We start from the raw sequence: 12,234 nt of genomic DNA, 5'->3' as shown, positions 1-12,234 counted from the left end.
TCGGAGCTCAAGATTAAAACCTTCTTCTGTTGCTCCATGTGGGAGCATTCCAACAAGAATTGTTCCTTCTGAAGGTGCTGTTTCCAATGTACTGTTAACAAATTCATCTTTGTCTGCCCAAACCCACAAGTTCTTTTCCTTTTCCATATGCAATTTTTGGATGCATTTTAAGACATCCAGGGGTTCAGCTTCTTTTAACCAACTGCCCCACTGCTCACACAGTGCTGCGACCTCAGCCCACTCCAGAGCCAGCCAACTCCAGGGAAGGGCTTCCCATCTGGGAATTTCTGATGCCACTGATTCCTCACATTTACATTTAACAAGTGACATTTTGCTGTGATCTGGCCAGACTCTGCCAGTTTTGTTTTACCAGTGGGCAGGGTCAACACCAAAGACACAGACTCCAACTGAAGGAATCAGTGTCATTTACTGCAGCTCAAAGCAGCAAAGAATCACAAAAGGAGCAGCTCAGCAATGCACCCAATCATCAGAACCAAAGATTGCTTGCAGAAAGATCCAGCACCATTTACCCTCAGACTTCACCATCTCCCAGATCCACACAGCAGCTGGGGGAAGCTGTCCCAGCCAAGGGCTGCAGAGCCACTCCTGGACACTGGGAATTCCTGCAGGTGCCTCCAGCCACAGGTGAGGCTCCAACCTCGCTGTGAGAGGGCCCAGCTTTGAGAGTGCTGAATGAACAAACTGACAGCACTTCTAGTGTGGGAACATCTGGTTTCATTCTCCTCTTGGGTTCCTCCCAAAGCCTGGTCAGGGCTCAAGGAGGAACCAAGGGAGCTGACTTTGATCCTTCAGCCCCTAACAAGGCCAGATGCCAGATTTCAGGGCCTTGTCTGACATGCAAATACAAAAAGATCAATACATGTGTCACTAAGGAGTTGCTACATCCATCACAATGCTAATGACCATGCATATTTCATCAGTGAGCAGATACAAAGATAACCTTTGGTTGGAAGGTTCATCCAGAGGTCACCTTTGGCTCAGGGCCTGCTGCTCAGGCCTCACTCAGGGCTGTTATCCAGGCCTTGGCACTTCAGGGACATGGTTTAGTGCTGGGCTTGACACTGCTGGGTGAACAGCTGTACTGGATGAGCTCAGAGGTCTTTTCCAACAGAAATGATGCTGTGATTCCATTATTCTATCCGCTGCATTTAGCTAGGTCTATTTGAGCAGCATTACTTTGCTCTAAAAGTTCCCTCTTGCTCAGCTCCTGTGGACTCTGGCGGCAGCTCCTTCAGCTCCTGGTGCTAAGCTACTCATGCTGAATGAGACGACTCGGAGAGTTGAATACAGTCCATGCAATTCCTTCTGGGACACAGAGAGGGGATGCTGTGGAAACAGGAGCATTGTTTGGTGAGGCCTCCTCTCTGCCCTTCATGCCCTTCAGTGCTTTGAAGCAGCCAAGAGGTTTTTCCAAGAGTGCAGTGAAGCAGCTGTTCCTGTCCCAGGTCTGGCTCTCTCCAGTCTCTGACCTCGCCTGGTTTTGTCCCTCTTGCTGTGCCCTCTCTTCCCCCAGGGCTCGGTGGCTGCTGCCCAGGACTCTGGGACTGGCTCAGATCCAGTGGTCGAGACTCTCCTTTCTTTGCCCTTGGAGCTGCCTGGGCACAGCAGCCTTTTCCATCTGGAAGCTCCCCATGGACAGGGAGTCCCCAGCTCCGTTCCTTGCACAACCTCCAGGAGCCCAGAGCTGCCATCTCAAGTCCCTGCTGGCACTGGGGGCTCCCGGGTGCCTCAGGCTGCTGTGACACCGCTGCACACAGGAGGGAAGAGTGGCAGGGGCTGTCCTGAAAGTCAGCTCCATGTGCTGCTGCTGCTGCTGCTGTGGGGTCATTTGTCCAGCCCTGTCCCAGAGTCAGGGATCAGATCCAGGCCCTGCTGCTGCTCCCTCGGGATCAGTCCCAGTTTGGGTGTTGCTGTCAGGGCCAGCAGGAGCGGTGGCTGGAGCAGCAGGTGCTGACAGTGCCCCAAGCCCTGGGGCTGGAGGGGTCCCTGGGCTGGGCTGGGAGGGAGCTGCCCCTTGTTCTCCCTCTGCCCCAGGCAGAGCTGGGCTGGGCACAAGTGGGGCAGCACAGCCAACAGGGAGCCTGCGAGTCTCTTCCAGCTCTGGCTGCTCAGAGTTTGGGCCTTGGAGCCTCAGGTGGCCAAAGGCAGCTGATCCTGGTGCCTCTGGGTGTGCCCGTGTTCAGCAGTGCTGCTCCATCAGTCTGTGCCCAGCAGTGGGGAAAAGCCTCAGCCCTGCAGGGCCAGGAGCTGCCGGGCTCTGCCTGAGCAGCTCAGCCAGCAGGAAGGGAGCTGCTCCAGACGGGAACCAGGAGCAAAGGGCTGCAGCACCTCGTGCTGGGGCAGAGCCCAAATTCTGAGAGGGAATAACAGAGTTATTCATGTGCATTGGTGTGTCAGCACTGCAGGTGCTGTGCCTGCAAACACAAGGTTCAAGATCTGCAAAAGAATTCTGCAGCTCTTGACTAGATCAGGATGTCAGCAGTACTGAACTCCAGCACAGTCCAAATGAAACACATCACACCTCTGCTCACATCTGCTAGATATTTTTCTTCAGGGTATCCATAGAAAAGGAAACAGAGGAGGAGGCTACATTTTCATTGTTTATCAGAAATATTTCTCTTTTTGCTGTACATTCCTTTTGTAGGACAAGTTCTCTGTTAAAAACACTGGACAAAAAAGGAAAGAAAAAAATATGAAAGATAAAACCAAAAATACAAATGTGTACTGAAAATCATCAGTAACTTTGGATTAAGAGGCAACGGATCTTTCCAAGAAGAGAAATCAGTTACTCTGTAAATGTTCTGATGGCATGGATTCATCTTACTGACCTCAGCATTCCTTTTTTAAAACATTCAGGGTTTTGTTTGCAATATTATGTTATTCTAAATTGTGATTGAATCAATAGGAAATTGAAAGATCTACCATGAATTTATGCATTACTGTGTCTTGAGTGTAAAAATATTGCCGTTTGAAATTTGGATTTAAAGTGTTGCAAATGAAAGTTATAAATCCCAATAGATTGTCTGACAGCAACTTTTCCTAGAGGATGTGCAGCACTCTAAGGACTTCATCAGTGGGATTGGGGGTACTTGCACCTTTGTCCTGTGCCACTCTGAGAATGCCATAGAATGGAACTTCACCTGCCACCAAAGCTCCTTGGACCTTGTGTTCCCCAGGCAGGCACAAAGTGTTTGTGCTGCTCCCCCTTTTGCACAAACCCACAGAGAGCTGGGATTTCTCCAAGTCTCATGTCTGCATTGGGCCAAATTCCTAGAGAAGCAGCAGCCCATCCCAATGAATATGGCGAGTTATGGTGGATGGTTGTGAGCTCACTTCCTGCGTAGAAATCCTGAAACTGCTTCTGAATGCTGCTCCTTCAGTTCTTGGACATCTTCTCACACAGACCTGGGGAAAAAATCCACTGATTCCTGGCTAAAGGTTGAGTTATGCCAAGGTTAGAGCTCTGTGTGAAGTCTCTATCCATCCCTATCCTATTAATATACCAATATGTGGGGGAGTGCATGAATGTGTCTTGTACACAAAGGAAGGAGTGTGCAAGCAACGTGACTGACACTTTCACTATCCATGTTCATCCCATACCCATGGGTACAGAGACATTATGGAAACCCTGGCACAGACAGAGCCTTCTGTCCATGGATACAGAGACATCCAGGAGCCCCTGGCACACACAGACCCTTCTGTCCCTGGATACAGAGACATCCAAGAGCCCCTGGCACACACAGACCCTTCAGTCCATGGATGCACAGACATCCAAGAGCCCCTGGCACACACAGATCCTTCTGTCCCTGGATACAGAGACATCCAAGAGCCCCTGGCACACACAGACCCTTCTGTCCCTGGAGGATGGAGCGTGGTGGGTGGGGGTGGTTGGTGGGCAGCGAGTCCCGGACAGCAGGCCAGACCTGGCTCCAGCCCTGCCAGGCCCTGCCAAGGCTCAGTGCCGGCTCCTCTGGATTGCGAAAGCCTTTCAGCATTGTCCCTGCCCAAAGGGGCAGTGCTGGCCTGGCAGCACAGGTTGTTTTCCCCTCAGGCTGCAGGAGATGAGAACACACCACTTGCCAGCACTGAGTGCGAGGCACAGCTGCGGGTGCTCCCCATGAACCTCAGCTCTGGGAGCACTGTCTGCCCCAAGCTCCAGGGGCTGCAGTGGGAGCCCGGCTGGGCTCTGCCCTGGGGCCATCCTGCAGGGACAGCTGGAAACAGGGAGCATTCAGCTGCCACAAACAGCCAAGCCAGGGCTGCAGGGAAGCTGCTCCAGCCTGGACTGCACTGCTGTGTGCTGTGCTCTGGGGCTGGGGCTCCCCACACAGGGGACTGGACTGGTGTGCCAGAGGAGAGAGAGAAACTTCAGCTTCAGCCTAACTGAGGTGGCTGCGTGGGCTGGGAAGAGTGGGGAGGCTCAAGGGGATTCACAGAGCTCATCCTGCTGCAAGGATGAAGAAAAGGGAGTGGGAACTCAGCAGTGAGGAGAGCTGAGGGCTGGAGAGTGGCTCTGAATGACACTAAAATCCCACTGGACCTCTGAGACATTGCTGCTCCTCAGCCAGTGACAGCACGAGTCCCTAAACCTGGGGCTCGGCCTTTCTTGTGGTCAGGGGCAACACGGAAGGCCAGCAAGTGATGGAGACTGCGATGGGCTGGGAATTCACTGGGGGAAAAAAGGGAGCAGTTGAGAAGTAAAAGGCAGGTGGGGGAGAGAACTGTTCAGAGAAGGGCTGAGCTACATCTTGAGCAAGCTGAAAAATGTCATTTGGAGTCATCCCAGATTGATTTGATTTCAGAAGGTATTGAACGATTTTAATTTTTGGGAGGTGTCATGTTTTCCATTGGAGGTGTCCACGCTGCAAACTTGAGCTGCGTTGTCAAAATGCTCAAGCAAGTCTGTGCTGCAGGTGACACCATTTCTTCTTTGGCTGATTCCAGCCCGGTGCTGAGCTCCAGCAGAGCCCTGCCAGAGCCCAGAGCAGCCTCAGCATCTGCAGAGCCTGGCTGCAAGGAGAGAAAGCAGAAACTGCCCATCAGCTGATGGCTCCTGTCCCCTTGTCCCAGCTGCCCGCAGTGCCCAGGCCGTGCTGGCCGGGCTCAGAGCTGTGCCCAGAGCTGCCCATCAGTGCTGCCTTTGGGAGCAGGGCAGGAGGGCAGGACATGTGCCCAGCCTGCAGCCAGCCATGGCACGTTCACCTGCTCAGCAGCTGCCCAGAGCAGGATGCTCCTGTGCTCGCTGCCATCTCCCAAAAGCTCTGATCCCACCCTGCCAAGCAGACGGGCACCCACCTCACGCCATCCACGGCTGGAAGAAAAGCTGGTCCCAAACGATGTCCTCAGCCTGCTCCAAGGGCACGGCCCATCCACGCTGCAGCTGGTCCCAAGCACTTCCCAATCCAGACTGGACCACCTAGAATGCTTCCTCTAGAAAAAAACAAACAAATTGTTGAAAAGAGGCTAGAGACAAAAAGGGAAAAGAAGAAGAAAGGTCAAAACTCTTAGCTCTGTCAGGGCCTTGAGGAAGGCCCAACCCCTACATGCTAGGGAAAAATCCAGCCATGGGTGAGGGAGGTCCACACTTTCTCTCTTTCCCTCTGCACTGCCCCCCAAAATAACCATGATCCCAAAGCAAACAAGGGCAGTGGAGCAGCCCAAGCCCTTCCTTGCCTGCACAGCAAAGCAGCCCCTGCACAGGTTCTGGAGTCCCACCTCTGCTCCCACCACGGGGGTTTGTGTCGGGCTGGCTGCCCCAGCCCCAGCCCCAGCCCCAGCCCGGGGCACGGTGGGTGCTGGGGGCTGTTGGCAGGGCCAGGAGCCCACTCCCATTTCGTACCTACCCCAGCCCATCCCACCAGCCCTGCCAAAAAAGCAGCTGGGCAGCTGACTGAAGATTTAGTTCCATCTGCCCCAGCAAAGGGGGAACCTTTGCATCCCAGCCAGGCTGGGCAATGCCCAAATCTGGGAGCATTTCCCCACGTGTGGACTCATCTGCAAACTCCCTGTGGAGTTTGGCTTTGAAGAAGTTGCCACAATCATAGTGCATCACCTTCAACTGCTGGTGGCCAGGTCGAGGAAGAGGTTGTCATCCTTGATGTCATCCTCGCTGTCTCCTGCAGCAGCAGCCCCACCCGGTACAGCTTCTCTGGGAGCTCCTTCTCCTTCCCTGGGGTGAGACCAGGCTGTCAGGGCTCTGCCCAGGGCCCCAGCTGTCAGGGAACCAGGACAAGCAAAACCTGCTTGGATGACAGCCACCAGGGCTGGGCAGAGCAGCTCAGCTCCAGCACAAGGGCTGCGTGTTCCCATCCCATGACCCTGGTGCAGTGACACAGGCTGGGTTCCTTTGCTTCTCATTGCCAAGGCAGGTGTGGAGCTGTAACTTACCAGGGCCCTGGATCAAAGTGTGCCTGTGGCTCTCTCCCTTCTTCTAGGGCAGATGAGTATCCTGCATCCAAGGATGACAGAACACCTCTTCTAATGAGGGTCTGGCCAAGGGGTGCATGGATAAACACCACCCGATCAGATTTTGGCACTCTGGGGAGAGAAACCAGAAACTGCCCGTCAGCTGGAGAAGGCTCCTGTTGGCTTTGCCCCACTATTCCCATGCCCAGGCCATGCTGGATGCGCTCAAAGCTGGGCCTGAACTTTCCCATCAATTCTTGGTTTTGGGGGAGAGCAGGACATGTGCCACCTCCTCAGCAGCTGCCAGAGCGGGATGCTCCCGAGCCCGCTGCTGTCTCCCAGCACTGGTATTGCACCCATGCCCAGAGAAGAGGATCCACCTGGAGAGAGCCGTTGTGGCAGCGAGAGCTGGCCCCAGCTGAAGTTCCAGCCCCTCCTGAAAGGCATCTTCCCACAGACCATCTTGTGCAGCAGGATGCCCAGGGACCAGATGGTAGCTGGCTCGCCATGGTACCAGCCAAAGCGGGTCCATTCCGGGGGGCTGTATGATGGTGTTCCTGTGGAATACAGATGGAGTTCATCAGGGGGATGCTGCTGCTCCCAGAGCCTGGCCCCAGCTTCCCTGGGCGGGCGAGGGCTGCATCAGTGGCACACAGGGTGACCACTGTCCTCTCACCAGCACCTGGGACTGGTGTAGAAACTTTGGGTTGCAAAAGAAGACACTGGTGTGGGAAGGGGACAGTGGAAGCCCTGGCTAAGCCTGACCATGACATGCAAAAGAAATACCCACTGCGTGCTGGGGAAAAACCATGCCCTCATTCTCCCTGCCTGCATTGCCCCAAACATATTATAAAGCCAAGACAAACAGGGCAAGTGGAGCAGTCCAAGCCCTTCCTCTTGCCTGCACACAAACTGGCTGGGACACAGGTTCCAACCTCCCTCTCTGCTACCCCCACCCACGGCTGTTTTTGTCAGGCTGGCTGCCCCAGCCCAGCCCCAGTCCTGGGCACAGTGGTGGGCAAAGGCTGCCAGCAGGGCTGGAAGCTGGCTCCCCACCCACCCCTGCTCTAAAGCAACTCAGCTGCAGATTCAGTCCCCTGAGTGGCAGCAAAAGGGAGAATCCCCGCTGCCACAGCCAGCTTGGGCTGAGAGATGTTGGGCCATGAGATGCCAGGGGCGGGAGCACAGCCCTGTGTAGGCTCACCTGCAAAGTGAGTGTAGGCTGTGTCTTGCAGGTAGGTGCCACAGCCAAAGTCAATCAGCTTAGCCTGCCCGGTGGCCAGGTCAACCAGGATGTTCGCTGGTTTGATGTCGCGGTGCAGGACCCCGCAGCTGGTGCAGTGCCGCACGGCCTCCAGCACCTGGCGGAACAGCGGCCGCGCCACCTCCTCGCGCAGGAACCCCCGTGCCCGAATGAAATGCAGGAGGTCCTGAGACTGCTCTGGCCGCTCCAGCACCATGACAATGTCGCTGGGGAGCTCTAGCCACTCCAGCAGCTTTACGACACCGGGGAAGCCAGTGGACACCTTGTCCTGCAGCACAACCTCCAGGGGAGCGCTGGTGCCGTCGGGCTGCGGGAGGAGCACGATGCCATCAGTGGGGCCGATGCCGGGCCAGGGCTGGGCAACCCCTCAGCCAGCCCGGGATGCTCTGCGCCCTGCGCTGGCCCCAGGACCGCTCCCCCTCGAGACGTCCTGGTGGCTTCCACCATGCCGGGGCTCGGCTCATCCCCGCTTGGCACGGCCCGGCTTCTCCCGCTGTCCCGGCTCACTCACTAGCTCGCTCCAGTGCCGGATGCGGTTCCGTAGCACCCTTTTGATGGCGACCTGCAAGCCAAGGGGAGCAGCGGGCTGAGCTCAACGCCCGCCCTGCCCAGCCCCATCCTCCTCCTCCTCCTCCTCCTGCACCCCCTCCTCCTCCGCCCGCCGCCGGCCCCGCCACTCACCGGGGCACCGTCCGAGAGCCGCGTTGCCGACCAGACGCTGCCGAATCCTCCGCGCCCCAGCAGGGAACCCAGGCGGTAGCGCTCCTGCAGGGCCTCCTGCGCCTTCCCTGCGGGCGGGACGCGGCTGTCAGCGCTCGGCCCGGGGCCAGCAACGGCCCCCGAGCGCCCCTCACCCGCCCCGGCCCGGCCATCCCCCGGCGTTCAGTTTTCGGAACGCGGCACGGGAGGCTCGGGGCCGGCGGCTGCGCTGCCGAGCGGCGGAGCTCGGGCCGGGCAAGCCACAGCGGAGGCGGCGGGAGAGGCAACGCCGCCTGTGTCCTCCGCGGGCCCCGGGAGGAGCCGGGGCCGGGGCCGGGGCCGGGGCCGGGCCAGGCGGAGCCAAAAGCCGGCGATGCCGCCCCAGCCCCAGGCATTGACGCCCGCCCAGCAGCGCCAGCGCCAGCATGGCCAGAGCCGGGCTGAGGCCAGGCGGCGGCGGGACGGCCGGGGGTGGGCACGGGGCAGCCCCGCCCGGGGCCGGGGGCGGGCCGGGGGCATGGCCCAGCCCGGCACGGGGAGAGGGAGGCGGGGAGAGGAGAGGGACGGCGGGAAAGGGAGAGCGGGAGAGGTACGGGGCGGCGGGAAAGGGAGAAGAGAAGGGAATCTAAAGTTTCTTCTGTCGCCGCTGCTGCTGCTGCCGCTGCCGCTGCTGCTGCTGCTGCTGCCACTGCTGCCGCTGCCGCTGCCGCTGCCGCTGCCGCTGCCGCTGCTGCTGCTGCTGCTGCTGTCGCTGCCGCTGCTGCAACTGAAGCTCCGGGGCCGTTTGTCCCCGTGTCCGTTTGTCCGTTGCCCGCTCGCCCCTGCCCCGAGCCCCACGTTCCCCGAGGGCAGCCCCTGAGCCTCTGCAAACACGGGAACTTTGCCGAGTTCAGCCAAGAGCCAGAGTCTGGACTCCTGCACAGTGGCTCAGGAATCCCCTCGGTCACTGCTGTGCATTGTCCCTGCTGAGGGTCAAACACTCTCAGAGCGCATTCCCTGAATGCAGAATTTGTACCTGACCCAAGCACTGCACTTACCTCTCCAGCATTGATTTCCAAGAAAAACAGGGGAAGCCAAAGTGTGTCTAGGTCATGGTATCTTAAAATGTCTAAAACTTGCCAACTCATGGATCTTAGAAGTGATCTTAGAAGTGAGATCTGTTTGGAATTAATGGGATGGACAACTAGTGCAAGATGGAAAAGGGGAGCATAAAAACAAATCGAGAAAAACGTCTTGAATTGTTTCAATTTTCATTTAATTTCTTAAAAGCTCTTTCAGTTTTTCCAGAATCTTCTCCTCAGTCCTGTTTGCTTTTTCCAAGAACCTTTCCCGGAGAATGAGGTACAGCTTCTGTCACAAGGTGTGCCACCAACTGCAGCTTTCCGCACTGTGGGTGCAGCACAACACTTGCAGCAAAGCAGAAGAAATATTTGAAGAATTTGACAGCTTGTTCTTTTCTTTTCCTTGTGGGCTGGGCAGTTGTGTCATTGGTAAGGTTTTCATTGTTACTGTTCTACCCTAAGAAAAGATGACAGGCTACCAAGAACTCTTAGGGAATGCAAGCCTGACTGAATGCAGAGAAAGAAACTCTAGAGCCTGCAGCCAGAAGTGGAGAGCTGTGTGATAATCATTCCAACACCCCCAAGGACATCTTGAAAATGATCTAGAAGATGAAAATGGGCTGACAGGGAGTTTGTTTCTGTCTTCAGTCCAGATTCTTCTACATCTGAAAACAATTCCACAGTCTCCATCTAAATCAAGAGTACAATCAGTTCATAAAAAGCACCAGAACAAACTGTAGCTCTCAGGAGATGACGGAAAGAATCTGAAAAGGGAAAATGCAGGAGAAATGCATTTCTCAGCACTGCAGTACTTGCCCACCTGAAACCCTCCTCCATTTCCTCTGCATGCCTGGATCTGTTGGTGTCAGTTCTGTATTCGCTGGTGCCTCCAGCCCTGAATCCCCTCATCTACAGCCTGAGGAACCAGGAGCTCAAGGCTGCAGTGAGGAGACTGATCACTGGACATCTTAGGAAGCATTAAAGTGATTGCCAATTTTGGCAAATCACTTGTAATAAAAGTCATCTTTTCTAGCTCTTTTGGTTTGGTTCTTTGATTTCCCTGTCGTTTTCCTTTTTAAATATTCTTCCTAAAGCTAGACAATTGTTTCTGCCATCTCTGACTTTGTTTCTCTCCACCTTCCCTGTGGCCACAGACTGTGCCAATGAGGGGCTGCAGTCTCAAAGGTTTTAAAGGAACTAAAGGATATCCCAGCAAAGTTTTCTGCAGAGATCCCTCTATTCTTACCTTCTCTGGAGCTGCAGCAGCAATGTCTGTGTGCAGAGCTGGGGGCAGATCAGTGCTGGCACAGCAGCTGTGCCCAGCAGCAGCAGCAGCACTTGGTGTTGCCAGTGCTTCTGCCGTGGCCCTGCCCCGCTGCCCTGGTGGCCCTGGTATTGCTGCAGGGCCTGAGTGCTCTCGGGGCCGGGCACAGTCCTGGGGGTGGCAGTGCCAGGGCTGCAGCAGGGACAGGCCATGGGCACTGCTGGGGCAGCGCTGACGCCTCAGGCCAGGCCCTGGGGGCTGCAGGCTCCTTGCCCAGGCTCTCTCAAGAACACGGCCAGGCCAATGCTCAGCACAGAAAAGCCCCAGGGTGAGCAGCCCCAGGCTGGCCGTGGGCAGGCTGGGGGCAAACAGCATGGCTGGGGCTCTGCAAGGGCCCTGGGGGAGACGGGAAAGAGCAGCAGAGCAGGGGCTGATCCATCCCCAGGGTGCTGCACAGCCCAGGGCAGCATCCCAGAGCATCCTCATGGAGCTGCCAACAACATCCCCCCTCTGCAGCCCTGGCCTCTCCCCCAGCTCACAGAGGTGCCGCATCCTTGCAGGCACAGCCACGGCAGCACTGGCTCAGGAGCCCCTGTTTGCATTGCACAGAGCAGGCAGGAGCACACCCATGCTGCTGCTGTGGGGACATGAACCTGAGGGAGCACAAATGCCATCAGCCCCTGGGGCCAGCAAGAGCTGGGGGACACCAGGGAAACCACTCAGCTTTGTCCTGGCCTCTGCAGTCAGCCAGAAACTTTGTTCCCATTAGCTGGGAGTTTCCTGTCCCACTGCAGATGCTGTTGCTCAGAGCCAGGGCTGCCTGACAGCCACCCCTGAACTGCCCTGAGCATTTCCTTGGCTTCACCTTTGCTTTTTTCCCCCTTTTTTTGGTACAAATTTCTTCCTGTTGCCCACCCCTGTTCCCTCCCCTGCAAAAAGCCCATCCCTGTTTGCCCTTTCCTCTCTGGCCCCACTCCCCATTGCAGTTCCTGACTTGGCACCATGGGAACGTCCCTTGGGGAGCAGGATCATCCTCCAAGTGCTGCAGGAATTGTCTGCAGGCTCCTGCAGTGCCTGGTGCTGCTCCCTTGCCAGAGGCACCACAGGCCAGGGGGGCACATCTGGGCTGCTGTGTCTGCCTGTGGGTCTCCCTGTTCTGGGCAATGAGGAGGAGCTGCAGAGGCTCTGCGGGACTGACAGGATGGGCTTTGGGCCTGGGAGGAGAAGCTGAGGCACCTGGGCTGCTGGAGCTTCTGAAGAGGAGGCCCAGGGCTCATCGTGCAACTGCTGCAAGGGTGGTTTCAGAGAATCCCAGAATCAGCAAGGTTGGAAAAGACCTTGGAGATCATCAAGTCCAACCTGTGCCCTGACACCACCTTGTCTCCCCCGGGCCTCTTCTTTTCCAGGATAAACAACCCCAGCTCCCTCAGCCTCTCTTCACAGGATTTTTGCTCCAGACCCTTCACCAGCCTTGTTGCCCTTCTCTGGACACACTCCAACCCCTCCACGTTCTCGCTAAA

At 56.5% G+C, this 12,234-nt stretch overlaps 1 long non-coding RNA gene across 1 annotated transcript; it reads right to left on the bottom strand.

Annotated features, from left to right (window-relative positions):
• Positions 1-5,328: 5,328 nt before the first annotated feature.
• On the bottom strand, positions 5,329-7,102 carry LOC135292947 (uncharacterized). The gene is made up of 4 exons (XR_010355094.1): positions 6,807-7,102; positions 6,409-6,558; positions 6,074-6,190; positions 5,329-5,451 (listed from the first exon to the last, which is right to left on the bottom strand). It is a non-coding gene; the product is annotated as an uncharacterized LOC135292947 (long non-coding RNA).
• Between the last annotated feature and the right edge of the window lie 5,132 nt (positions 7,103-12,234).

The sequence above is a fragment of the Passer domesticus genome, unplaced genomic scaffold (genome assembly GCF_036417665.1).
Source record: "Passer domesticus isolate bPasDom1 unplaced genomic scaffold, bPasDom1.hap1 HAP1_SCAFFOLD_58, whole genome shotgun sequence".
Taxonomy (NCBI): domain Eukaryota; kingdom Metazoa; phylum Chordata; class Aves; order Passeriformes; family Passeridae; genus Passer; species Passer domesticus.
The sequence above is the reverse complement of the archived record's forward strand: the minus strand, read 5'-3'. Positions and strand labels throughout refer to the sequence as shown.